Genomic DNA, 22933 nt, shown 5'->3' on the forward strand with positions numbered 1-22933 from the left:
GTGTGCCTCAAAAGGCAAGCTTTTCCTTTTCTTTATTGTTTCTTTCCTTTGCTGTCATTTTCTGTAAATAATTTCTTTATCCAATTTTCCTCTGAGTGAAGCGACAGATTGGACTGTAACTTAAATCAATCGTCTGGGCCAAAAAGTCGTAATCTGGGCCAAATCCTTTGAAAATGTACCATATGCATCAATTCTCCAGAACTCAGTTCAGACTCCACTGGTTAAAAATTATGTTATACGGAGTACTGGTTCTCTGCTCTCCCTAGACTGTCAGAACCCATCCTTTGCCCTTATAAATTTGAGCTGGTGTCTGGTTTTGTTTGGGAAGAGAAAGAAATAATATAACAAAAAACACACAGGGGAAATCCAACACAGCCATCATTAATGTGCTAAATTATTTCTAATATCTATCACCCTCCTAAGTCCACGACGACACTTGCTTTGCATAGCAGTAAAGCTGTCTTTATCTCCTGAGATGCAGCAGAGGGATGGCATTTGCATTTGACGTCTGCTGATAGAAACGAAACATTAAAATGCTCTTTGGCAAGTCGGCGAAAGCGCAGAGCGAAGGCTTCTTTTTTAGATGTAGTTCCTTACAGAGTCTCCTTAAGAGTGCTCAGTAGGGTGTGACCATATTGCTCCCCGCGGTCATCATATGGTTTGCCCACGCAGCCGCCGAATTGTTTTGTGGATGTGAAATATTGTATGTTACCCCGAGAGCCATGGAGCCAGTGGAGCCAGGAACTGTTGTCGAGACTGACAGTTACATTGTGCTCCTGAATAGTGAAACGGCAGAATCAAAAACACAAATGGACCCAGACAGAATGTCCTGACCTTAAGAAAAAGCCTGATTGGATATGGTGTAAACTTGCCTTCATGTCCCTCCATAATCCATTACACCTTTCTCAGCTCACTTTCTGGGGGTGGGGTGGGGGGTGCTGCTCATACATGAGCTTCTCTTAAATTCTTTATGTGAAATTATTTATGGGGGGTTGGGGGAAGCCCAGGAGCACTGCAGTAAGTAGCTACCTCCCCCCATAGAATTTATTCTTTGTAGTTATTTTATATTAACACAGTTCAAAGACAACATTAATGACAAATCGTGTTATTTTCATTAATCTAAACATATTGATATTTATGACTGTACTTAAAAAATGAAGACAGACGCCCAGATACGGGAATGGATGTATAATCAGTGCTTCCAAGTAAATATCATTTAATTATCTTTAAATTCAGAAATTACTGCTTGCAATCACTATTCACTGCATTGCCAGCATCTTCAAAGGATCTAACTAGAAAATGGCAACTGTGCAGAAGTGTGGAAAGTGTGTAATTTCTCATTCCTCTCTATAATTTTTTCTATTGATTAAGGTTGTAAAATAATGTTTTTTTGTGGTAAAACTTATTAATTGCTTGATAAGTGTTGATACAACTTATTCTCTTTCACTTTATATATGAGACTCTTAATTGTCACCATTTATAAGGTTGATGCCGTTCATGTGTGAAGATATATGTTATGAAATCCAGGGTCCTACACAATCTGATGCAAGTGAGTTGAGACAAAAGTGTTAGAGCACAACTGAGATAATTAACATTACCCATTAATAGTTTAAACTACAGATTTATTTCTGCAACGTTAGAGGGGCAGAGTGAATTTTGACCATTAGGAAAAATTGAATTCCAATACCCAAATAAAATTGTCCAGACGCACGTTTGCAGAAGAAAAACAAAGTTCTTTATTCTTACTAGAAGATAGACTTTTTTTTTTTTGCATTTATTTTCTAATAATGTTTCCACTTAGAACAACCCTGCGGACACACAGCAGCTTTTTTAAGGCTTTTCTCTGTTTTACTCTTCCTCTCTCCTATTCTTTTCCTGATTTCTAGGCTGCCTTTCTGCTAACAAAATCTCCTTCATAAGTTAATATATTTGATTTCAATTGTTTCTTACTGTATAAACATTTATCACTAGTAGATTTTATGTTTTGAAATATTGATAAGATTATATTACACGTACAGGTATATTTAATCTGTCTCAACAGATACAGGGACTTAACATCTCATCATATTTTTTTAACTCTGAACTTCTAAAAGTCTGATGACTCCACTGGTATTTCTTGCATCTCTTTTGTAAGAGAGGAAAGCATCATCTAATTCAATTAGCATGCTTAAGAATGGGTTTGGTTTTGTGCTCCCTTAAAGTCAACTAAATGGATGCATGGCATGCCTTTATTTCAAAAATAAAGCTGAACAATTAAATCCCATGTCTCTTTGCTCAGCTTTTGTTTCCCACTTGCTGCCTTGGGATGTAATGGTAACGAAGTCAGTTCACATCAAGCACTGTAGTAACAGGCATGGCGGAATTCCTTGTTTTTGCTCAATCAGTCTGTGTTCAAACTATCAGTTTGATTTATTTGTCCACATTGACCCTTATTCACCACTTAATTATCCTCGTATAATGTTTCAAGAGGCTCCTGACACAAGGAGGAAGACAATTGCCGATGTTCTGGGAGAAAACTGTTGACCTGATGGGCCCAGATGAAGCCCATGGGTCGAAGGTTGTTTGCTTTTGGAAGAAGCCACGTCTCATGCCTGAGGGCTGCGGCCAGAGCCACTCGCCGTGGGTGCCAACGGCTGTCCGGTCAAGCTGTGAATCAGCTTCTCAGAGTACGCTGACCATCACCCCAGGATGCTCCCAGCATCTCACTCCATCAGTCTCTCCAAATTCCCTGATATGCTTGGGTTAGTATTAGAGCGAAGACACAAAACAAAATACTCTCAAACACACACACTGCACCTCAATGTCAGCAACATGTATGGTTACTGTTGTGAGTGGAAATACGTCTTCTCACTTTATGTTTAAACAGCAGGGATTTCAGAATCATAGATGTGAAATCAGAAATATTACAAACATTGAATGCTTCGTATTGTGGTTGATCTCTAAGCCCTTGCTGACAAATCATAGGAGTTATTACTTTATTAAAAAGCAAACCGATATCTGTCTTTTACATTTTGCCAGAAATACCATAGACAGTGAGAAGTTTAATCTGAAAATAAGGAAATTCAGTCAGAACTTTTGAAGTTGGACAACTCTTCTATATCCATAGCCACTAAAATTCAAATGTAATAAAATAAATGATAGTTGAAAACACAGACAACAAATATCAAAATTTATAGAAAAATGGCATATATAAATATAAAAGTGTAATTTTACATTTATGAAGTGGTTTTCTATAAAAATTTGAAATTCTTTTCGGGCAAGTTGAGCCCATATTTCACTTGGCTCCATTGTGGCATACATAAACAGTTTTTACAACACCCTCCAACCTCGGTTTGTCATTTTAATTTTTCACACATTTTTCTCTCTTGCTTGGTATGTTCTCCATCTTATTAAATTTTGGTTTCCACAGTTGCCAATATAAACTGACAGCATAATTGTTTTTCATAAATTAAAAAGGTTCATAAATGCAGTTTGAACCTAATATTAGAAAGTCGCTCAGGAATTCATGATCTAACACAGCCTCCATTTGTTGGTGATTTTTATCCTTTTGTGTCTAGGCCTTTCTTTCTCTGTAATGGGTATATGATGACAAATGTTGCCACACAGAAATGATATCATAGAAAATAGATAAATTCCAGGCAGCATTTTCAAAATGAAAATCACCAAATATTTCTAAAAGCTACTTGGTAGGACTTTTTATTGTTATGGCTAAAACCAAAACCTGGGGAAGTATTTTCAAAAGCCCCTGTAACCAGAATGAAAACCATCAGAATAGACTCTTGCACATCCCACAACCCTGAACCCTCACCCCTTCCACCTGAGGAGGTCTGAAATACCAGCAGAGACAATCTGGTGGCCGATTACCTTCTAGCTGATTCTGAGCAGAGGCGCTGTGGTTCTGGAGACCTGTGTGGTCATGAACATTCCACCCAGACTTGGCAGTAACAGCTTCCTTATTAGCGAGGGCTTTCTTCCATGTGAGGTTTGAATTCAGGTTCCCAGGAGCCCCTGTGGTGTTCAAGAGGTACACATCTGAGTGCATATACTTTGGGGCGGGCATACCAGTGAGTTGCAGCCTGGGACACCGAGCTTTGACCATGGTGGATTCACATTTTCTGCCTGAAATTTTTCTCTAAGACAAAGGATTTCATGGATTTTAATGAGGTTTTTTGTTTGTTTAAAAGAAACTCTAGATATAGAAGCTTTCCACCTCTGGGATTACGTAAGTCTAGAAATAAAATTGTGCTTCTAAAGAGCTGAAGGAATGAAAAAGACAAAGTGGATGGGCAGAAGGAAAACTTCAGGTGGAAAACATGGCCATTTTGTCCTTCAGATCACTGCACCATCCTTCCAGTGGGTTCTGTCATTTGCTGCTGGAGAAATCATTCCACCTATTCCTCTGGCCTCAGACACATGGGGCTGTGATGAGGCCCCATAAGAAAGCCAGTGGGTACGTGAGGAGGCGTCCAGCAGGGGATTGTTGCAACGTGGAATCCTGCTTCTGTCTCTGCTCTGGGTTTGGACTCCAATACCAAGACATTTTCGTATCATGCTCCAACAGAAATGATTGAAATACAAATTTCCCTGAGAAAAATACAGCTATCTTAAAAAAAATTTTTTTTTCTTGTTTTATCTCATTTTTCTATTCTGAGTTTCTTTCTTTTTTTTTTCTTTTTTTTCTTTTTTAAAGATTTTTTTAAATTTTATTTATTTATTTATTTGGCTGTGCCAGGTCTTAGTTGCGGCATGTGAGATCTAGTTCCCTGACCAAGGATCGAACCCAGGCCCCCTGCATTGGGAGCACGGAGTCTTAACCACTGGACCATCAGGGAAATCCCCTGAGTTCCTTTCTACCTGAAAATATTTTTTTAATCTGAAAAATAATTTGCTTTCAACTCTTATAGCTACTTGTACCCGTTTCCTTCAAAAACAGGTATGTCAAAAGTCCACCACCAACAGCTCAAAGATTCTCTGACAGACCTACTTTTGCTTCTGTCAGCTTCACACTGCTAGTGATTAAAAATAGAACACAGGGGCTTCCCTGGTGGCGCAGTGGTTGAGAGTCCGCCTGCCAATGCAGGGGACACGGGTTCGTGCCCCGGTCTGGGAAGATCCCACGTGCCGCGGAGCGGCTGGGCCCGTGAGCCATGACCGCTGAGCCTGTGCATCCGGAGCCTGTGCTCCGCAGCAGGAGAGGCCACAACAGTGAGACGCTCACGTACCGCAAAACAAACAAAAAACAGAACACAAATATAAAAGTAACCAACGGGAGAAGGAGTAGGCAGGAGCCACAGAAAGGCGCACATATTTTTGCAAAAATGCTTGACTAATTCCCGTCAGCATGATCTTCCCAAATAATTGAATAGTATGAACCTTAGCGAGAAGAAGGAATGGGACTCCGACAATAATTCTAAACGTACCAGAGTATTTTGGATTATTAAAGACAAGGTTAACACTTTGCTCCATTTGTCTTTTGATGGAATAAAATTTCAACAGACTATTTCTTGGCCCTCCCTAGGACGAGTGAATAAATAATAACAGAAAAATTGCCTGGTTTCAGGAACCGTGTGAAATGCATTATGTACCTTGAAAGCTTGAAGACTTCACTTTGCTAATTAACACCAGTGTGCCCTTGCAAAGCTATTTTATCAGAACCCCCATTTTCTTTATCTGTAAAATGAGAACTTCAATGTCAGGCATACATAGTGAGAAGATCTAAATCCAGCATCTACCTCATTCCTGACACAAAGTATTTTCCTTTCAGTGCAATTCTACAACACATACGGTGCAGGTGTGATCATCCTTTCAAGGATGAACTAACATAGACTTAGGGAGAGTAATCAGAAAATAAACACAGGGCTGCTGGCCTTTCGACCATGGTCTTTATATGGCCCCATTCATCTGTGTTCCTCCCTTCATAGCCACCGTAATAAGATGAAGATTTAGCTACAACATGTGTGTGTTTATGGGGACGTATGTTACAGGTAGAGGTGAGGAGTAGAAAAGAGATAGAAAAATACACTTGTGACCATATATCTTACATCTGGTCTTAGAAGCCATGCAAAATGGCAAACTCCTGACTGGAGAAGTTGGAAGAAAAGCAATGGGGTACACAGCACATTGGTTTAAGACAAGGGTTCTGATGGAGCCGGGGAAAACTGAGTCCTTTGCGGGGGCATCTGGCAATGTCTAGACACACTTTTGGTTGTAACAGTGGAAGAAGAGGTGTCACTGTCACCTGGAGGTGGAGGCCAAGGATGCTGCTAGACATCCTACAATGCACAGGACTGCCCCTACAACCAAGAATTATCCAGCCCAAACGCCAGTAGCACCGAGGTTTTCTTTTCGTAATAGTCTTTAAATATTCGGGCAGTAAAGCCAGGTGAAAGTTTGCTCACTGCACAAATTCTGAATTGTGAGAAGATTACAGTGGTTTTGGGTGAGAATATTAAATGTTTAAATATACGTCCTATCTCTAGTATTGGAATGAAGACAGCTCTGAAATAACTGGCGTTTGAATTATTTATAAGTTTTAAGTTGCAAAAGGTACAATAAAATCTTCAATGTTGGACTAAAATAAAATAGTCAAATTTTCTTATGTTATTTTTCTTCTTTCTGTTAGGAAATTCTGAATTCCTTGCCTTAGATTATTTAGTTTCTGGGGATTTGGAACAAACCCAGCATCCAAAATTGATTAAGCATCACAGAAAACGATGCAGGAAAGGTAAAGACATGAGTTTAAGATCATCCTAAATCTTACATGTTTAAGATTTCAATGTGTGTTGCTTAAAGCTTCTCTATTTTATTCAAATTTGTCTCTTCCTTGTAAAACAGATACTGAATCCAAACAAGGTTACACAAATAATATTGTACAGAGAACAAAGAATAGATTTAATATACGGTTTAGTGGTGTGTCAAAACCGAAACGAGCATTAGAAGTACACTCGTTAATGAACTCCACATTATAAGCACCGCTATCTTGCTTATTGAAAACCAACTACTCGTGGAGGAAAAAAATAAAGACACTTCATTTTCTTATCTTACATGAGTCTTTCGAATACAAAAAAAAAAGCATTGAGACTGAGTGTTCAGTAGAGTCTATAACGTTGACCCTAAAGTTCAGGATTGCATTGTTATGTTTGATTCTCTGTGATGTTTGATGGCAGAGGGGCTGCTGTCTCCCAGAATCTAATAAGAAAAATCAAGTTGTGTTTTCCATGTGGCAATTCTTATAAGCAAAATTTTAAGCACACTTTTAATAAAAACCTACGAACCTGTAATACTTTCTGGTTGGAATGAATAGATGAAAAACCATTAATTGTTTTGTATGGAAAATTTATGACCACAAAGTCAGTATATATCAAAGAGTTTGGCCAAAGCACACCAATAAAGCATTCACCTACTGGGTTATGTTAAAACAGGGCAAGATAAAAGTAAAGTTAGTTCATTTCTTCCCATCACAACAAAAAGGTTGATAAAGAACATACTTGATATCAAACAGAGCTTCCTGCTGGCTTCAGTTACCTGGGAGTTTGGAGCCTGTGGTTTGAATAATGTTTTCCCTACAATAGGAATGACAGCAGAAGTGTGGAGAGACTGATGGGGCTTCCTGCAGGCTCAGCTTTTAGAGTTCAAACTCATTCTTTATTCTCAAGTAGAAACGATAACAAATGTGTAAATAAATAGTCACTGATCTTCTGATGTTCCTTTTTTGGTGCTGGGAATTACATAACAGTTCACCCAGCAGAGGTGAGCTGACTGTACTGTATTCCAGAATGATGTAAGTTTTCAAAAGAGTTAGCAAAGAAGCATTTTTCATAATTTCACTGGAAAATAATGTCTGTATATGAGGTTCCTGAAGAAATAGGGTTTAGGCAACTGCGGCATTGACTAAAGATGCTTTGATGATGAATGACATAAAACCTGTAATTCTAATAGACTTCATACACGTGTTTAAGTTCTAATTTTAATAACTATGGTTTTGACTTCTCATTTCTGGAAAACATTTTGCCAGAATAATAAAAATTTTAATATAAAAAGTTAAATTTTACTATGAAATATAGTACCTATACTACCATACATACTTTCTTTCTGAGAGGAATGGTTAGATATCAGAAAGGTATCTCCTTGATTCCTCAGGTAATTGGCTAGCATCTGTCCGATTTTCAAACAAGTCAATAAAAAGACTTAGGCAATACATTTTATAATTGCATACATTATCCTCTAAGTTTCTAGCCATTCAAATTATACTAATTATCCGTCCAATTTTTGAAATCTACATATGTTTCTATAATTTAGCAGTTATGTTTCAAGCAATGCCCGGAGGGAAATACTTTAACTTCTGATAAATTCACCTTTAAGTTACAGGAAAGTGGAGACAAAGAAAATTCTGGCATGAGTCTGACTGAGCTATAGAGCGGTAATGAGAGACCACCAGAGGGCAGCATCCTCCAATGATTGTGGGTGGGGGAGGGGCGAGAGGCGACTAGGATGGAATTGGTGTTAGTTAGCTGCCATCTACTTAGAAATTCAAAGCCTCGTACTGTTTACTGATATTCCCACTCCAAACCCAAAAGTGCGAGAGCAGGGATTTTCTTCTCCAACTTAAAAAAAAAGTGCAAGAAATTCCAAAGCAGAAATAATAATAATAACATTTTACAGCACTTGCCCGGCACTGTTCTAAGTGCTTCATGTATATTCATTCATTTAGTCCTCATAACAGCCCTGTGATGTACAGTTATTACCCCTGATCTTACAGATAAAGAAACTAAGGCAAAGGTGTTAAGACAAGTTCACGTGCCGAAACACGGTGAGGCCAAACAAACTGAAACGTCGGAGTTTGGAGCAGAGAAAGGATTATTGCAAGGACATGCAAAGAGGTGGCTCGTGCCCTGAAAAGCCTCAAGCTCCCCGAAGGGTTTTGGCAAAGCGTCTCTAAAGGCCAGAAGAGGGGGGTGGGTCGCAGGGTATGTGATCAGCTTGTGCACAGTTCTCTGATTGGCTGGTGGTGAGGGAGCAGGGCGTTGTCACAGGGGTTCATATTATCAGTCCTAGGCTCCAAGAGGCCTGGGGCTATGTGCTCATGGTCATCAAGTAGATCAAGCAGTTCTTCCGTGTCTTGGGGGGAGGGGGCAGGGTTCACATGTGCAAAACAACTCAGGAAATTTGCATCAAATGCTGTTATTTAGGTGCTTCAGAGAGCAGCTAAAGCAGAGGATAAGGGGGAAGGTCTTTCCCCGGAAGGCCCCATAGGGTCGTGCTCCGTTACACAGGGAGCTTCAGTCATTTGCTCAAGCCAAGTGGTGGAGCTGGATTCAGACCAAAGCAGTTGGTTCCAGAGTCCAGACATAAGACATCTCTCCTAGCACTGAGACTTCCCAATATACTCTCTTCTGTATTAGGCTGGGTCATTAGACCTCTCTGATAAACTGCAAGTTGGACACTAATTTCTTCCTCTCACCCCATCGTCTTGAAAGGGGTGAGAAGATTCCTTTTTTTCTCTTGTTTTCCTTAAATAATAACCCGTCTGTGCCTATTTTAAAAAGTCTGTACTTTTTAAAAAAATGCAATCTGTATTTCCTTGAAATTCACACTATTACAGACATATCTATCCTATTAAGACTTGTCAAAGAGAAGGAGGTCCATTTTCAGTTTTGAGTTTTCAGAAGACAGAAACCTCAAGGTGCACAAAAATCAATGAAGACTAGAGTCTCAGCCAGCGCTGGCTTATAAACTGGTTAAACCAACAGCCCACAAACGAGGAAAAAGAACGAATATCTACAAAGGAAAGTATTATTAAATCTTCATTATGATATTGAAAAGAGTGACTGAAGAATGACTGACTCCGAGTTAAAATATGGAAAGAATGAATAGAATTGATTAATCAGAAGTATCAAATCAAAGCAACTTAAATTTCCAACCCCTATAGAACAGAGAAGTTGCAAATTGATATGAATTAAATCTAAACTGTCAAGAAGCTAGTTGTTCTTTCATTCATTCACTCATTCATTCTTTTGGCTATTAAGAAGAGTTAGAGGCAGAATGAGTGACCTCCTTGTAGAGTAGAGCCTTGAGATATAAGTAGGATTTTCTTAGACGAGGTAAAGAGGGACAGATACCTAGCAATGGGATCAACAAGAGACAAGTCCAGGGTTGTGGAAGAGCAGGCTGTGTTTGGGGAATAGCAAAAATCCCTACCTGGCTGAGCCTTGTGGTCCTTGGAGGGAGGTGTGGGGAGAGGGAGCTGCAAACCTAAAGGGCGACATAGGTGTGAAGAAACGAGAACGAAAATCTTAGGAAGGGACATGGCCTTTTCCTTGTAGGAAATTGATTAAATTCAAAGATGAGCTAAAGTGCACATCTAGTGTGCGAGTAAAAGGTCAGTCTTGGATGTGGTATTAAGTATTCGCATGAATGATTGACTAATGAGTCCCTTTAGGTTCACAGGTGCTGCCAGATCAGGAAAGCAGGCTAACATTTTAATTGTCTTGATGAGGTGGAGAAGCAATGATTAAAAAGAAGGAAGTAAAGACAAGGGAGGAGAGGAAGTAAGTACAAAGTGAGGACATTTAAAGAAGAGCTGAGAGGAGTAATGTCTCCAGAACATGCATGGGATGGGAGTTAGAAAATGACAGTCCATGTGCCAGTTAAAGTCCATCAGTCTCAGGCCAGCAGAATGATCAAGAGGACCCAAATAGCTAAATAAGAACATTTGGAACGTAAGTACATGCCGCCCAAACATCTTGAGTGCCTACTATGTTCAAGGTACTGGGCTAAGAACTGGGTACTCAAAGGTGAAAGAGAGATGATGCCTGCCATCAAGAAGTTTGCAGTCGTACAGAGACAGGGTAGAGGGGACAATAAAACAAATCATTACCCTGCAATTGAGACATTCTCATGAATAGCTGTCTGCATAGTCCTGTGATATTAGAGAAACAGGAAACTAGTCATTCAGAAGTATTCCCAGTTTATTGTTCTCTGGAACTCTCACTGTCCAGTGTGCTCTTCCTTTCCTCCCCTCTTCTAGAAAATTCTATTTATCTCTCAAGACTCATTTTTCTGAGGTGGTCCCTAATTCTTTCCTTCCCTCCCATGCCCCCCACCCAGCACTTAATAATCCCAAGGCTACTGAGGGATTGTAATGATCCTGTCTGTAAATTGTGTGAGGCTGAATTGGAGAGGAACACAACTGCAGGGGGGTTACTGAGTGCGGTAGATTCCATTATTTGTTCGTAATTGTTTATTCCCTCCCTACCCTTGTCACATTCACTGACCTGCATAGTATACGTCTCTACCCCAACGACTGTGAGCTTGACCAAAACACTCACTTTGGCCAACAGAATCTTGCTGGACAAGATGCCACTTCCAAGCAGAATCTTTCAGTGTGAGTGATAGGGCTCTGTCCCCATTGGATTTCTAACCTTGGCCATGAGACTAGTAAACCCCAGATAAAGTTGCTCCTTCAACCTAGGTCCCAGAATGAGAAGACAAGTAAAGCCCAGCCAAGTTCAGCCAAACTCAACCTAGCCCAACCTAGCCCTGTAGTCCTCATGAAATTCAAGCAATAGATGAATGTCTGTTTTGTTAAATTACTAAGAGTTGGGGATTGTTTATTGTCACAATAATTGATCAGGTAAAATATTGTGATAATCCAGGTGAAGAATGATTGTGGCGTAAATTAGAATAGTGACGTTGAGGTCGCAAGAGTTGAGGGCTATTTAGGAAGCGAAACCAAAAAAAATCTTAGTAATCAATTGGAGGTGGAAAATGAAGAAAAATAGAAGGATGAATCATGATATTCACATTCCTGGCTCAGCAACTGCGGAAGGGAAGCAAAGACTTACGTTAAAAAATTAAAGGTGTCGTATTCTTTAGGGAGTGCAAAGAAAATAATGGAGAATCAGTTAATACTGAAAAATAATTTAATACACGTGTGTGATTGTAATAATTAAAGTGACTATCATCCATCTCTATTAAGCATCTAACAAGTGGAAATAAGCTTAATTTGCATGAAAAGAGGTTATTACACTCAAGAATGACACTTCTGACTAGAGAGGTTGTTAGATATTAGAATGCATTATCCATGGTATTCAAGGAATTTTCTTTTACAGGATATATTTCGTTCCAGATTAGACATGGAATTTTCAAATTAATTATGAAGGAAGATCTTTTCTAGCAGTGTGATTTTACACTCTTTTTTTCTATTCTCCAATGACTTTGTTGGGTTAATTTTATCTCTTCTGGGCCTTCCTTTCATCATCTCTCTAAAACAAGGAAATGAAACTAGATGATTTTCAAAGCACCTCAAAGCTTGGAAATAATAAGACAGAACCCACCAGTACCACAGGATAAACCCACAGTCTAGGTTCTAAAAGGAGCTATAGGCACTATGGGAAAGATGTCTATATATTGTGTCATTTTGGTATACTGACATTGACATTGATTGATAGAATATATTCTTCTTAAACCACAGATATACTCCTTTCCTTATGAGGAAAAAAAGGTTAAACTTATTTTTGACATTACAAATTGTTGAGAGATGTAACTTCCCGCAGATTTATTTTTCTACCAATATAAATTCAAATATTTAATGCCTTAATCCTTGCTCCATGAGCCAGCAAAATTAAACTTCACAGTTTGGTCCAGTTGCTACCCTTTGTCTTGGGGGAAATGTTAGGGTAGCAGGACTGTATCAACATATGACTTTAGACCTTATGCACATAAAATATAATATGTAATACAATTCTTGGGTTTGACAACTGAGCTGATTTTACAGCGATTTGGATCCTAATAAGTGGGTGCTTTAAGTACAATTTAAAGTTATTAAATAAGATTTTCCTTCCAAAATATATATGTATAAAATATATATAATATGCTAAATATTTTGTAAATATATATATATTTAAAGCCATTAGCATTTTCATGCTAGACCTGTTGCAGGGGCTCAATAATGCAGGTAGTTCTAAGTTTGATCCAAAATAGCTGCAATAATAGATTACCAATTAGTTAACAACATTTATTGGGTAGAGAGTCTTGCAAAGTCAAACACTATATAATGCAGACGGGAAGGAAATCAGTGTTAAATTAGACTCTGCCATATGAGACCCAAAGAGGAAGTTGGGTTGCAAAATGAAGAAAACAAGGTTTCTGATCACAGAGGTCCTTAAATCTTAAAAATAAATAAGAATATGCTGACTCTTAACCTACCAGCTCAAGATAAAGCAATAGTAGTCTTAAAACACTGAAGGAACCAGATGAAAAAACCTGCAATCATGAATCATGAAATAATTCTTTACACTATCAATCCAACGTTCTTTCATACCCTTGTGGCTAACAAAAAGCTTTACAGAGAATTTCTGCTGGACTCAGAGTTAGAAGGGAACGATCTTTTTGAGCTAAAAATGTCCTGTATGTAATTTTTCACAGTTACTCAATAAAAATGAGTTGACTGATAGATTATTAGGGTTAAAAACCGTCTACTCTGTAAAGGAAAACTGACTACTGTTTTATCTATTTGGCTCAACGTATCCAGCATGGAATAATTAGAGTCATGACCATTTGCCAAAGGTCCCTCCCTGGTAATTATTTGCAAGCAAGCATTATCTGCAAGCAGCAATTTTTTTAGTGAGGGGGAAACAGCAAATAATGATTACCTCAGGTGTTATTCTCAGTATTATGATATGAAATACTGGTCTTAATTTATGCACCATTAATATAAATGTATAATAATGCCAAACACTTAAGGAGCATACATGCACCAGGCACTGTTCTAAGCACAATTACGTGTATGTGTAAATACTCAGTTAATTCTCACAAAGACCCTATGAGGCGGGTACTATTATCCCCATCTTACAGATGAGGAAACCAAGGCATAGAAAGGTTAAGAATCTGAAAAAGAACATGTGTGTGTGTATATATATATATATATATATATATATATATATATGAATCATTTTGCAGTACACCTGAAACTAACACAACATTGTAAATCAACTATACTTCAATAAAAAATTAAAAATAAATAAATAAATAAAATATTTCAAAATTGGAAAAAAAAAAAAGAGGTTAAGGAACTTGATTCAGAGAACACAGCTGGTAAGTGATAGCCAGAATTCTCTCTTGTAAGACTAGAATGTCTCCCAAGGAAAACTGCAGTGACTCAGGCCATGTCTCATAAATTCTGGTGTTGCGTATTCTCCTTGGTAAACTTACAATAACTATTAATGTTACAGGGAAATCGCTTTAACAGATCTCTAGTCCCAGCTCAATTCAATCTATCCTTTCACTTTAGGGTATGAAAAACAAAATGGCAAATTTACATATATTTTAATGATTACCCTATTTATCCGATCATCTAAACTTTGAATGGAAGTGGTTGAAAAATCGAGTTCAAAAGGAATTTGGTCATAGAATGTAATTAGATCTTTAGTTTGTGACCCTGTGTTTTTGGGTTTTTTTTGCTGTAGGTGGGCCTCTCACTGTTGTGGCCTCCCCCGCTGCGGAGCACAGGCTCCAGATGCGCAGGCCCAGCGGCCACGGCCCACGGTGACCCTGTGTTTTTCAACTTTTATATAATGTAAATAAAATTATAATCCCCCTTGTAATTATTTCCACAGACAGTGATTTTCTGAGTAATTTGAGTGATAGAAGCTTGTCAGTTTTATTATCAGTATGTATCAGGCAGTTGAGAAGCCATTAAGTCCATTCCACCCAGACAATGCCTAACTCCAGGTATATTGGTCAAAGGAACCCTAATGATGACGCCGCTTCAGGAGTCATCATTAGAGCAGCACTTTTGAAGTCCTGCTCTAATATCCTGCCTGTGAATAACTGCGCAGGGTCTGAGATCTTTACCCTGCATGCAAGCTAACAATTTAGTGTGCCACAGGTCCACGCACAAAGGCAAAAGACATGAGAGCCTCCAGCACAACAGGCAGCATGAACTTTCATGTTCACACCAGTCCCCAATTCTCCTGTCAGCTGAAGAAACCTAAACTTAGGAAACTCAATTTTTTTTTACGGGCTATAAGCATAGTTTCCCAATCTTTGCCCCCAGCGAAAGGGAGATTATTATACTGGACAGCAAACAAATCTGCCCTTTGCTTTGGAGAGAGACACTGAACTTTCTTCTTGTTAATTGGTCTATTCGGTTATTTTGCAGGCCACCAACCCTTGAGCTTAACATGATGGCAGAAAAGTTTTCCTCCCGACACTCTCTACACACATTACTTCCATTCACATTCATTGGCCTAGGTAAATTACATCGCCAGACCTAAACTCAAGAAGGTGGGAAAGTACCTCATTTCTACATGCTCAGAATTAGAAAACTGTCAGGGATTGGTGAAACTTTATAACGTCTAACTCAGTAGGGATTGGGAAAGAAAGGTGTTCACTCACAACTGAGTTTTAAAAAAAGTAGCATTAGAAGAAACCCAAAAAATGACTCTTCTGGGGATCATCTATGTTATAAAAGATGTACCCTATAGCGTGAAACTGAATCCGTTGATGCAAGATAGCTTTATCTCTTCTACAGGTATACTTCCTAAGCTCCTAGACGGAGGAAAGCACACATATAAAGCAATTTGGCAGAAAAAGTCTATAATTTCTAGTTATCTAGGATAAGAGTAAAAATAATAGTTTTGATTTGATCACTTTTTTTTTTTAATTTGGAGAAAGCCAGTTGAGAGGATGAATATTGGATTGTTAAGAGTAGGGGAGGTGGAAGTTGACACAATAAAGGATTAGAAACTCTTATTCAGACTCTGCAGAAACTCAGGCTTCAGACCTCATCAAATATCTGTGTTTCCACTTGGCAGTAAGTTAGTAGACAAGCATGTAAAACTAGTTATTATTTGTATCCAGCAGAAGAAAAGGTTAAATGATGAATGCTCACGTTGCATAATGTCTGAAAAGTTACCCATCATGTTCCTGCTTGGAAACTAGTGTAGTCAGGGATGACACAGTCCGGCTGCCCTATCAGGCCTCCTGTGGTTCAAGGACAAAGGGAACTGCAGGCTTCCCGTCAAGCACATACATTTGCAAACTGCCGCCAGTCAGTTCCCAAGGCCAGGGACTGGCCATTGACAAAGGAGACTGAACTCCAGACTTAGCAGTTCTACTCTCCCTGCTGGGCAGGCCCTGCAACTCAAGAAAAGCTACAGGGTTCCTTCTTTAGAGAGCTACAGATCATCCACAGGAATAACTCAACATTTCCTTTCCATGATAAAAGAAATACTTTCATTGAAGAAATAATTTTATCCGGGCTTCTCACACAGGTCACTCAGAAAGCAAGGAAAAGCCAAAACAGTCATCTTCCATGAATTGGACTTTCAAAGCATACCTGTTTTTGATGAGTTTGGTTGATTAATAGGGATTAGAAGTTCATGGGCAAGAGTTTTAAGTAAGTTCAGTCCTTAAACAAGATATGATTTTATCAAGGACTTAACGTCTAATTGGTCTACCATATCTGCACTTCTGAAGCTTTGAAGAGACTCATTAAAGTCTGCCTAGACAAATTAATTTACCTGCATACGAAATGGTAAAATGCATGTACACTGAAAACACCTTAAAAAACAAAACTTCTCTTCACAAGTGTGCTTTTTGGGTTGTTTGATTTGTTTGGGTTTTTGGTTTTTTTGGCCACACCGCACTGCCTGTGGAATCTTAGTTTCCCGACCAGAGATCGAACCCACGCCTCCTGCAGTGGAAGCACAGTCTTAACCACTGGGCATCAGGGAAGTCCCATAAGTGTGCTTTTGTTTTTGGACTTCCACCTTAGATAATGTCGGAAGTCAGCTGTTTACTCCCCTTCTCCAAAATTCTCAGTGAAACTAACAAAACCTAATATTTATGAAGTCCTTCCTGTGCCGGAAGATCCTGTACTAAACACTTAACAAGGTTGAATTCATTTAATCCCCGCCACAGCCCCCTCTGAATGAGTATCATTACTGTGTTCATTTTTCAGGTGATAAAGATCAAGGTTGTGAAGCTAGAATTTGGAGAGAGAATTAAATCCAGGAAGCCTGAATTCAGAGCCCACATCCTTCATCAGTACACTCCTATTTAAAGCAACATCTTGGTAAACCATAGGATTTACCATCATGGCATGCAGGTCTTGGCACACTCCTTGAATATTAGAGATATTGGGCTCATTAGATATTTATCCAATTTCAACTGCATTGAGAAATTATTGTTCAGGATAAAAGATGAACTTAGAAGGGACGTAGGTCAAAATTTTTTAAGTTATAACTTTTAAAATGCTCAAGCTGGTCCAATATGCATGTGCTTCTTAGAACTACATATATGGGTGCCTTTGGCTACATTAAGACAGACAGGAGCAAGGGGGACTAACATTTGCGTGTTCGTGTGTCAGGGCTTTATGTGTTACTTGATTTGATCTTCATAACACTTCCAAACAGAGATTATTTTTTATTACCTCTGTTTTCAGAGATAGAAACTGACATTCAGAGGCATTTAGTAACATTTCAAATAGCCATTAAGAGCATAGCTAAGATCTGAACCTAGGCGTGCCTGGCCCTGGAACCTTTGGTCTCAACACGCCTATGTCCCCAGTGTCTCCTGACAGTGCAGTTGTATGGGGTTTAACTACCGCCAGACAAGTGACGTGAGCTTAATCCAAATATGGCTTCTCAGCATCTTCCGATACTCCTACATTTATAGATTACTAATGTGGGACAGAGAAAGACATTCTCAGTGGAGGTTGGCTTGGGCTGAGCACTAAAGGATATAGAGGAAAGAGAAGTGAGGAGAGAAATTGATGCTGTCAGACAGTCCATATGTGCCACCCTCTCGTGGAAGAGCATTAATGTGAGAGGTCAGTGACACATCGCCGGGCTGAGAGTCACATCATTCTAGCTCGGCCACCCTGCACTACTAAACACTAGTACCTAATATAAATTGTTGTTGCCATGAAGTTCGTATATAGTAACCCATATACAAGTGATTATTTTAAGTTGCTGGTCTCTTAAATTCAAATGCACTCTGACATCGCTGCACTTTTACTCCCTCTCCCCACATGTTTAATGTTTTGACATCATAGTTTACGCTTTTTTGTTTCGTGTTTCTCTTAACTACTTATTGTGGATGTAGATGATTTTACTACTTTTGTCTTTTAACCTAGCTTTATAAGTGGTCTACTATCTTTACTGTACGTTTACCTTTAGCAATGAGACTTTTCCTTTTGTAATTTTCATATTTCTAGTGTGGTCGTTTCTTTTCCACTTAGAGAAGTCCCTTTAACATTTCTTATAAACCTGTAATGTGATGCTGAACTCTTTTAGCTTTTGCTTTGTAAAACCCTTTATCTCTCCTCCTTCAAATCTGAGTGACAGCCTTGCTATCCCCACTGGCCTTCAAAGCCAGATGTTCTGGGGGGCTCATCTTCCAGTGCAGGCTCCCTGGGCCGAGAAGTCCAATGTGGGGCTCAGACCACTTGTTCCTTGGGGAGAAACTCTGCAGTTGCGATTATCCTCACATCTGTAGGTTGCCCACATTGGGGTGTGGGTTTTGACAATTCTATGTCTCTGCCCCTGCTACCTGTCTTGTTGTGGTTCCTTCTTTGTATCTTTTGTTGTGAAAAATCTTTTCTGCTACTCCTCAGATTGTTCTCATAGACAGTTGCTCTGTAAATAGGTGTAATTTTTGGTGTGCCTGTGGGAGAAGCTAAGTTCAGCGTCTTCCTACTCTGCCACCTTGACCACACCTTCACTTTTGTGCTTTTTTGAAAAAAAAAATCAGCTATTTCAATTTGGGATTTTATCAAAAAATGATAAATAATAATGATCTAGAAATTCATTGATTTTGTTCTGGTCTTAAAGTTCTATTCCTATGTTTCTCTGTGATCGTTTTCTAAGGTTTTTTTTCAATTTATTTTTGTCTGCGTTGGGTCTTAGTTGCTGTGTACAGGCTTTCTCTAGTTGCGGCGAGCGGGGGCTACTCTTCTTTGCGGTGTGCAGGCTTCTCACTGCAGAGGCCTCTCTTGCTGCGGAGCACAGGTTCTAGCTGCAGGGTTTCAGTAGTTGTGGCACACAGGCTCAGTAGTTGTGGCTCAAGGGCTCTAGAATGCAGGCTCAGTAGTTGTGGCGCCGGGCTTAGTTGCTCTGCAGCATGGGGGATCTTCCCAGACCAGGGCTTGAACCCGTGTCCCCTGCATTGGCAGGCGGATTCTTAACCACTGCGCCACCAGGGAAGTCCCTGTTTTCTAAGTTTTGATTAACCATCTTATTATTTTCACTTGTTATAGAAAAATACACATGGATAAAACTCTTATAATTGAATTTTCTGCAGGAAAAATAGCTTTTTAATGAGCTTCTGAAACTCCCCAGTTTCTAACCCCCTTTTACCCAACTACCTAATTGAAATCAATATTTCGTAAAATATTTGTGAATACATGGGCTTCTCAAGGACCAATGATCACGTTATAGCAGAAAAGACTTTTCACAATATGATTATGATGCTAGCAGGTCAGCTGTCTCTTGGGATTCTCTCCCTGCTGTAAGCCCTTACTTTCTTCAAAGTCCACCTCAAATCCCATCTCCTCCATGACAGCTCTAAATACTCAAGCCAATACCAAATTTTTCTTTGTATGTGAAACACTTAGTGTTACCATCCTATAACAGCACTTAAGACTATTTTATGTGATTTCTGGTTCATGGGGTCAATTTTTTCTCCACAAGATGTCTATAAACTCCTTAAAGACAGCAACCTTGTCATATGTGAGCTTGTTACACCTGCTTCTGGGAAGCCCATTAGTGGTCGATGGCACAAATAACTGAAGGGAGAAGCACTTAGAACTACATCAATGTAGAAGTTAGAACTTGCCTAAATTCCACACTCAGCCCACACAAACCACTTCCCTTACTGGTGTAGACATATCCATCTTTTTCTGGACTGTATCCAACTTTGAAGATAAGAATTATTTTTTATTCATCTTGGTGTTCTCTCCCCTTCACTGTGCACCACCCACCCTCTCTCCACCATCCCACTAAAAAAGTCCACTAAAGTGGTTTGCAAAAACCTGAGCTGGCCTAGAATTTATACCAAAAAGCTATTTCCCAAGAAATGAATCCTGATGCTAAAAAGATAAATTGTGGATCCAGCACTGAGAGCACCTTCCAGCTTGGCTGACGAAAGTTTCTGCTCAGAGGCCTCCCTTCTTTACTAAGCTGAGAAAACCACACATGGTACTTGGCGATATGATCAGTTTCCTACCATTGCTCCACCCCTCCCCCTCCCAACAACAAAAAATATAAATAAAAAGAGAAAAGGAGGGTGTTTCTCTCCCTCAAGACAGGGAAGCTAGAACTCTCCCAAATGGGACTCATCTTGTCTGTTCTGTAAACTGGGTAGTCTCAGGTAGCATCACACACCTTAAGGAAAGCCCTGTCTAGCCACTCTGATCAAATGGTCCTCTCCTATCAACTGAGGAGCCTGAAAGCCTTTACTTCTGCCTGAACCAGGAGTAATAAGTCTATGATTAACTGGGAAGGTAAATGAACTTTATTTACTGGGCAGCAGTAATCAATTCTACCACATTTTTCTGTTACTTGGTGTTTTGCCAATGTCAATTCCATCTATAATATGTCCTTTCCAAGACTCAGACAATCTGTGTGTTTTATCTCATCTGCTTCCTGCAGTCTGTGGGTTTTAATCTCTATGAGCTGAGTTTCCTAGGAATTGAGGAAGCTGAGAAGTTGCATGAGCCAGTACAGTTGACATAATGTGTCAGAGGACAGAGAAATGCAACCAACAAGCAAGGATTAGGCACTGACTTAACACAAAGTGCTGTGCTAATTGTTTGGACAGGAAGATGAGTAAGTTACAAGTCCTACCCTCAAAGAACTCACAATCTGTTGTGGGAGATGCATACACACACACCCACACACCCACACACCCCTGATACCAGTCAGAGTGTACCATTATTCCATAGAGGGATTAAAAAAGTGCTGAAGGAAGAGAAAAGAAAGAATGTACTCTAACTGAGGATAGTAGGAACTTCATAGGCAAATTAATATTTCAGATACAATCTAAGACAGAGTTTCTTCCCCTCTCTCTTTTAAAATGTACAACTCATTGATTTTTAGTATATTCACAAGGTTATAAAACAATTACCACCATCTAATCCCAGAACACTTCATCCCCCAAAAGAAACCTCATACCCATTTGGAGTCACTCCCCATTCTTCCCTCTTTCCGGTTCCTAGAAACCACAAGTCTACTTTCTTTCTCTATAGATTTGCATATCCTGGACATTGCATATAAATGGAATCACACATTATGTGGCCTTTTGTGTCTGGCTTCTTTCACTTAACATAATGTTTTCAAGGTTCATTCACATTGTAAGATGTATAAATACTTCATTCCTTTTCATGGCTGAGTAATATTCCATTGTATGCGTATACCATATTTTGTTTATCTATTCATTGATGGACATTTGGATTGTTTCCACTTTTTGTATATTATGAATAACGTTGCCATGAGCATTCATGTACAAGTGTTTGCGCAGACATATGTTTTCAATCATCTTCAGTATATACCTAGAGGTAGAATTGCTGGGTCATACAATAACTCTATGTTTAACATCATAAGGAGTTGCCAGGCTGTCTACCAAAGTGGTTGCACCATTTTACATTCCCAATTTTCTATGTCCTTGCCAACACTTGTTACTATTTCTTTTGTTATTTTTATTATAGCCTCCCCAATGGGTATGAAGTGATGTGTCACTCTGATTTTGGTTTGCACTTCCTTAACAATTGAGGGTGTAGAGCAACTTTTCATGTGTTTATTGGCTATTTGTACATCTTATTTGCAGAAATGTCTGCTCATTTTCTAACTGGGTTAATTGTCTCTTTTTTGTTGAGTTGTAAGAGTTCTTTATATATCCTGATTAAAATCTCTCATCAGATATACAAGTTGCAAATATTTTACCCCACCCTCTGGATTACCTTTTCACTTTATTGATGGTGTTTTTTGAAGTACAAAAGTTTTTAGATGAATTTAAATGAAGTCCAGTTAATGTATTTTTTCCTTTGGTTGCTTGGGCTTTAGAAATCATTGCTTAGTGCAAGATCACAAAATGTATACCTCTGTTTTCTTCTAAGAGTTTGATAGTTTTAGCTCTTACATGTAAGTCAACCCATTTTGAGTTAAGTTTTGTGTATATTGAGAGATAGGGGGTTTAACTTTATTTTTCTGCTCATGGATATTCACTTGTGCAGTTCCTTTCTTTTTAACCTTCAAACTCCTCCATGGAAGAAACTGTATTTTCATTAATCTCTTGCCCACCTCTAGGGTTATATGAAACACATAGCAGATTTAAAGCTTTTATATACAAAAAGAAAACTGTATAATCTCAAAAACTTCAGCAGGAAACACCAGTGTATTTCCTTCGTATATCCACTCTTCTGCCTGTAGACTCAGTTCTAACTTGACTGATGATTAATTAGCTTATAACACTTTCATAAAGGCTTGCAAAAAGATCTCAGGCTAATTCTTAGAACTCAGCTTTTCATTTTCACAGTGTAATCATCTAATCATAAGGACAGAAAAAGACACTTGCCCAATAAGCCTCACTTAGACATAGGAATGGAAAAGAGGGAATAAGCCATATCAGGAAGCAGAAATTAATAGAAGAATACAGCTTGAGCTACTATAAGATAAAGTGGATGTTTTACTAACATATGAAATAGTCATTCAAAGTGCATTTTGTAGCCTTGTAGGAAGTACTGGATCCTATTAAAATATTACCCATAGCTACATCGGCCTCAAACAGATGTATTACATCAGTGATCACTGCTACATTTATTAATTTCAGTGATCATTGCTAGACATTTTTTTAATGTGGTGAAATATATAGGACTCATCATGATATTAACTGAATTTTATTTTTGAATCACGATTTTACCGGCAAGTCATAT

The sequence above is a fragment of the Neophocaena asiaeorientalis genome, unplaced genomic scaffold (assembly GCF_003031525.2).
Source record: "Neophocaena asiaeorientalis asiaeorientalis breed wild unplaced genomic scaffold, Neophocaena_asiaeorientalis_V1.1 scaffold5, whole genome shotgun sequence".
In the NCBI taxonomy this organism is placed as follows: Eukaryota; Metazoa; Chordata; class Mammalia; order Artiodactyla; family Phocoenidae; genus Neophocaena; species Neophocaena asiaeorientalis.